Consider the following 6,000-nt stretch of genomic DNA (forward strand, 5'->3'; position numbering starts at 1 on the left):
GATTTACTGGGCTCTAAATATTGACAGTAAATTGGGTTGTAATGTATTGCTGTTACTTTCTTTATACAAGCAGTTTCTTCACTCAGGGTATTTGTACATGCTGGTTCTTCTGGAATGTCCTCCCTCCTTATCACCCAGCCAACACCTTGCTCTCAGCTCAAACACGATTTCCTCCGAAAAGCCTGCCTTCACTCCCCAAGGCGTTCCTTTCTTCCACAGTTTCACAGCACAGTGTCCTTTGCCCTTATGATTCTCATCTCAACGTGTGCAATCAAAAACATATTTGTACCCTCATTTCACAGGGTCCTTTCAATCTACCATGAGAGCAGAGGAAGGGTCTGCTTTGTTGACTATCATATTAATATTTACCCAGGAGCACAGTCCTGGAATACGGTAGTTTCTAATAAATATTTGTTGAGTGAATGAATGAAATCTATCGCAAGTGAGAAAGTAATATAATTGCAGGGCAAAAAATATTTTTATAATCCTTCAAATTAACTGGAAACATTTAAGACTTACTCAAAATGATCAACTAGCTAATACTTTGGAAACCAGAATATTATTATTATATGATATTATTATCTTAAATTATTATTCTTTGTATTTTTTTTTTTTTTTTTTTCTTTTTAGGGCCACACTCTCAGCATATGGAGGTTTCCAGGCTAGGGGTTGAATCAGAGCTGCAGCCCCTGGCCTACGCCACAGCCACAGCAACGCTGGATCTGAGCCGTGTCTGTGAACTACGCCACAGCTCATGGCAACACCAGATCCTTAACCCACTGAGCAAGACTAGGGATTGAACCCAGGTCCTCATGGATGCTAGTCAGATTCATTTCTGCTGAGCCACAACAGGAACTCCCAGAAGTTATCTTTTGATCCAGAATTATAGTGGACCTTATCCTTTAGAAAGAGAACTCATGAAGTCTTAACATTTCTACTCCTGGTTTAGAATCAGTGTTACTTATATCTAGTTTTCTTTGTTCAAAGAGAAGGAAATTTTACCTTTGAAAGATTTTAAATTCTGCTTTCCATCACATTCACAGAACTGGATTCAATAAAAGCTTTGTTTTGTGTCTTATGAAATCAAATTCCAGAATATTCAGAGTCAATGTACTAATAAGAATTTATTATAGATGTTCCCATTGTGGCTCAGAGGTAACAAACTCAGCTAGTATCCATAAGGACTCGAGTTTGATCCCTGACTTGCTCAGTGGGTTAAGGACTTGGTGTTGCTATGAGCTGTGGTGTAGGTCGCAGACATGGCACAGATCTGGCATTGCTGTGGCAGTGGTGTAGGCTGGCAGCTACAGCTCTGACTCAACCCCTATCCTGGGAATTTCCAAATGCTGTGGGTATGGCCCTGAAAAGAAAAAAACGAAGACAGAAGAATTTATTACAAAAAAATTTTAAGTGCAAATCACTGCCAAACATGTACCGGATATATAGAGAGCTCCTGGTATCAACGGCACCATCCTTAAGTTGTGATGATAGAATGTAATTTGAATAATATCTAGTGGCTTGCTGGTAATATTTAACATCAAGGTTCCTAGAGGGGGGAGGATTTTGTAGCATTTGCTGATTTCCCACTCCCACCATGCCAGCTTCAAGGTACCAACCCGACATTACTGATCACAGAGCTGGACAGAGATGCGCACAATTAACCTTCATGGTCAGGATGAGCTGGCTCCATATACCACTGGTTCTTTTGATGATACCTAATAACGATAGGTCTCTTACCAGCAATAAGTAATCTAACCCAGAGAAAAATAATCTTCAGAATCTTACTCCACGGGAATTTCACATAATTTTAGTTGGTGTGATAATATGGCTTATAGGTAAAGCCAGACATAGCCCTGACGATCAGAATTCTGGAAACCCAAGCTTCAAATTATTAGGGTAAAAATTGTAGGTATGGTATTGCACTGCTGAAAATAAACTTGATTTACTTATTTAAACATATGGAGATTTTCTGCTTTTAAGAGTAAAAGAACTCCTTTTACCCCCCAATCCTTCTAATAGAATTTATAAGCAATTCAATGGAAGGAGAAATACTAGACTTTAAAGAGAAACCACTGACTATATTCACATGTCTTTTTAGAAACCTGTCAAGAATACTTTAAGTCACACACACAGAACTGGATTTAATAAAAGCTTTGTTTTCCTTTTTTTTTTTTTTTTTTTTTTTTTTTTTTTAATTTAACAAATTCAAAACCCAGAGGAGGGCAGAATCCATTTCGGTCCCTCAGATACTTGGTACTATGTCCATACCAATCTTTGTTCTCTTCTGTCTACACCTCATAAGATAAACGCTGCTCTCCTGCCAGTGGTGGGGTGGGAGGAGGGAAACTGACCAGATGACAGCGTGGGAGGGTAAGGTGAAAAGGAGAATCCTCAGCAAAGGGAACATGAAGTGTGGTCTGGGGTCAAAACTTAGTGGCTAGAGTTCCCATTGTGGCTCAGTGGGTTACAAACCAGACTAGTATCCAGGAGGATGCGGCTTCGACCCCTGGCCTTGCTCAGTGGGTTAAGGATCAGGCGTTGCTGTGACTGTGGTGTAGGCTGGTAGCGGGAGCTCTATGGACCCCTAGCCTGGGAAATTCCTTATGCTGTGGGTGCAGCTCTAAAAAGACAAAAAACAAAAATTTAGTGGCTAAACTAACGCAGGTGAAGACATGGTCACTGATCAGGCACCTTTCACATCCTGTCTTACCGACTGCATGTTTGTGTTCCCCTCAAGTCTGTAGGTTGACACCCCAGTCCCAGTGTGATGATAAGAGGAGGTGGGGGCCTTTGGGAGATAATTAAGGAGGACGGAGCCCTCACGATGGCATTAGTGACCTTTGTGAGACAGGAGAGAGCTTTCTTCTCCCTCTATTGTTCATCACATGAAGATATAAGAAGGCAGCTGTCTCCAAGCCAGAAGACCACCTTCACCGAGAACAATCCACCAGCACCTGTCCCCAGAACTGAGAAATGTGTCCGTTAAGTCACCCAGTGCAGCGTAATTTTTACAGCAGCCTGAGCTAAGACACTTAGGAAATATCATTGTAACCCCAGTAATTAATGTTGGCTATGAAAATACTGTACTTTAGGGCCAAATTTAAACAATCGGCATGAATGAAATAATCGGCTATATAAGAAAGCTCACAGTGTTAGAGAAAAATTGTAAATAGTCCAAATGTTCAAAAGAAAGGGAATAGTTAAATTACAGCACATAGATGTGATGACATATGCAGCCACTAAAACAATGTTTCAAAAGAAATACACTCACAGGGGTTCAGCTGGGGAAAAGCATTGAATATTTGTTCTCACATATAGTATGCTTACAATTTTTATTTAAAATGTCTATTTTATGCCTAGACAACAAAATGGGAAAGACATCAATCAAACTGTTAAAAGTGATTATCTGTATAGTGAAGGTGCTTTTATTCTATTTTTCCATACTTTCCTGATTGTCTATAAAAATATTTAAAATGAAATCACTCCAAATTTAGAAGAGGTTAAACCATCTAACATATTAAGAACTCCTTTTATTTCAATTTTTTTTTTTTTTGTCTTTTTTAGGGCTGCACCCTCAACATATGGAGGTTCCCCAGGCTAGGGGTCCAGTCAGAACTGCAACTGTGGGCAATGCGGGATACGAGCCTCGTCTGCAACCTACACCACAGCTCACAGCAATGCCAGATCCTTAACTCAGTGAACAAGGCCAGGGATCGAAACTTCATCCTCATGAATGCTAGTCGGGTTCGTTAACCGCTGAGCCATGACGGGAACCCCAGAAGTCATTTTAAAGTATGTAACTTTAGGAGTTCCCGTTGTGGCACAGTGGAAACAAATCCAACTACTATCCGTGATGTGGGTTTGATCCCTGGCCTTGCTCAGTGGGTTGGGGATCCAGCATTGCGGTGAGCTGTGTCTGTAGGTAGCAGACGGGCTCAGATTCCATGTTGTTGTGCCTGTGGTGTAGGCTGGCAGCTGAGGCTCCGATTAGACCCCTAGCCTGGGAACTTCCATATGCCACAGGTGTGGCCTTAAAAAGCTGAAAAAAAAAAAAAGTTATGTCACTTCAATGCTTTGGCTTTCTCAAATTTCTAAGTTAACCCACTTATTTTGCAGAAACTTGATAGTCCTAAGCCGTTCATCTGTGTTCAGTCAAGTTGTTCCATGGAACTGTGTAGGTGCAGTAGCGAGAGGGAAGAGCTCAATTCACACTGGGCGGCCAAATGGAGGCTTTCTACTCCAGCTGTTACTACAAATTCAATGCAAGACCTTCAGAAACTAGATTTAGCCTACGAACCAAACAAAAGACTGAATTTAAATTTTAAGGCTGTTTTTGAGTGCTATTTAAAAAGTACCAGCTTTTAGGTCCTTATACTAAACACAGGACTGCATCACAAAACATGTCCATGCAGTACGTATCTGCCCAAGTCACACAGAGATGTTCACTCTGCCTCAGAATCCAATCACTTTTGGCTGCTTCCAAACTTGAGCCACATCAGTGACAACACTGAATCCTTAACTACTAGACCAATAGGGAATTCCTCCAACGCTTTTCAATTGTATCTCCATTAAAACTTTGTCTTTTCCAGGGCCACAACCTCGGCACATGGAGGTTCCCAGGCTAGGGGTCTAATTGGAGCTGTTGCTGCCGGCCTACACCACAGCCACAGCAACGTGGGATCCAAGCCGAGTCTGCAACCTCCACCACAGCTCACAGCAATGCCGGATCCTTAACCCACTGAGTAAGGGCAGGGATGGAACCCACAACCTCAAGGTTCCTAGTCAGATTCATTAACCACTGAGGCACGATGGGAACACCTACCTCCATTAAACATTGTGATTAAATGCCACCTAAGATATCATCCTGGTGTTTAACAAGCCTTGGGATTGGCAGGTTTGGAAAAACCTGATGCCCAGTCAACCTCAAATCACTAAATACACCACTTGCAAATTAAAGCCCCACAAACGTTTCTAGGTAATATACACAACCTGTGCACCTCAATCCCCACGCTTATAAAATAGAAATAAAAATATCACAGGATTGTTGGGAGGACTAAATGAAGACCTTAAGTGCTATGGAGATGCACTTAATATCATTAATATTTTAACAACCCTGGGCTCAAGTACCACCCAGCCACTTAGTTGTGATGCCTTTCCTTTTCTGCAAAAACATTAACAAGAGGAAATACTCTTCTGCCTACATTTAAGTCGTCATGACAGTAAATGCTGAAACTGAGGAAAAGGGCCAGATTTTACAGAATTCAGATACTCTTTCACCTTCTAGATTCCTGGTTTGTGAAAATAGCCTGGGCCTCTGCTTTCTACTCTCCCTGGCCTGAAGAAATGGTCTTGGAAGACCATTCAGAAGAGCTTATGAAGAATCCTTGGAAGGAATGTTCCCTATAGCCTAAGCATTTTAAGAATGAGCTATTAGTAAAATATCAACGTTATTTTTGCATTTAAAAAAAATCTTTTCAAGGCCGCACCTGCAGCACAAGGTTCCCAGGCTAGGGGCTGAATCTAGCTATACCAGTTCATGGCAACACTGGGTCCTTAACCCAGAGTGAGGCCAGGGATTGAACCCGCGTCCTCACGGATGCCTGTCAGATTTATTTCCACTGAGCCACGACAGGAACTCCTTTATCTTTGCATTATTGAGTTATCAGGAACAATATAACATAGTTCTGTCATCTAGCGCTATCATCAAAAAATCCCAGCTAACCAATGATCTCTAATTACTTTTAGAAATAGGAATCATGCTGTACTGGGAACTATATCCAGTCACTTAGGATGGAGCACGGTAATGTGAGAAAAAAGAATGTATATGTATATGTGTGACTGGGTCACCCTGCTGTATAGTAGAAAATTGACAGAACACTGTAAACCAGTTATAATGAAAAAAAAATAAAAATAGTTATTAACTAAAAATAGTGGTGGTTCCTAGTTACTACAGAAACCAAATCTGTATACTATTAACAAATCATAACAGATAACAGAAAA

This window comes from Sus scrofa, chromosome 8 (assembly GCF_000003025.6).
Source record: "Sus scrofa isolate TJ Tabasco breed Duroc chromosome 8, Sscrofa11.1, whole genome shotgun sequence".
NCBI classification, from domain to species: Eukaryota; Metazoa; Chordata; class Mammalia; order Artiodactyla; family Suidae; genus Sus; species Sus scrofa.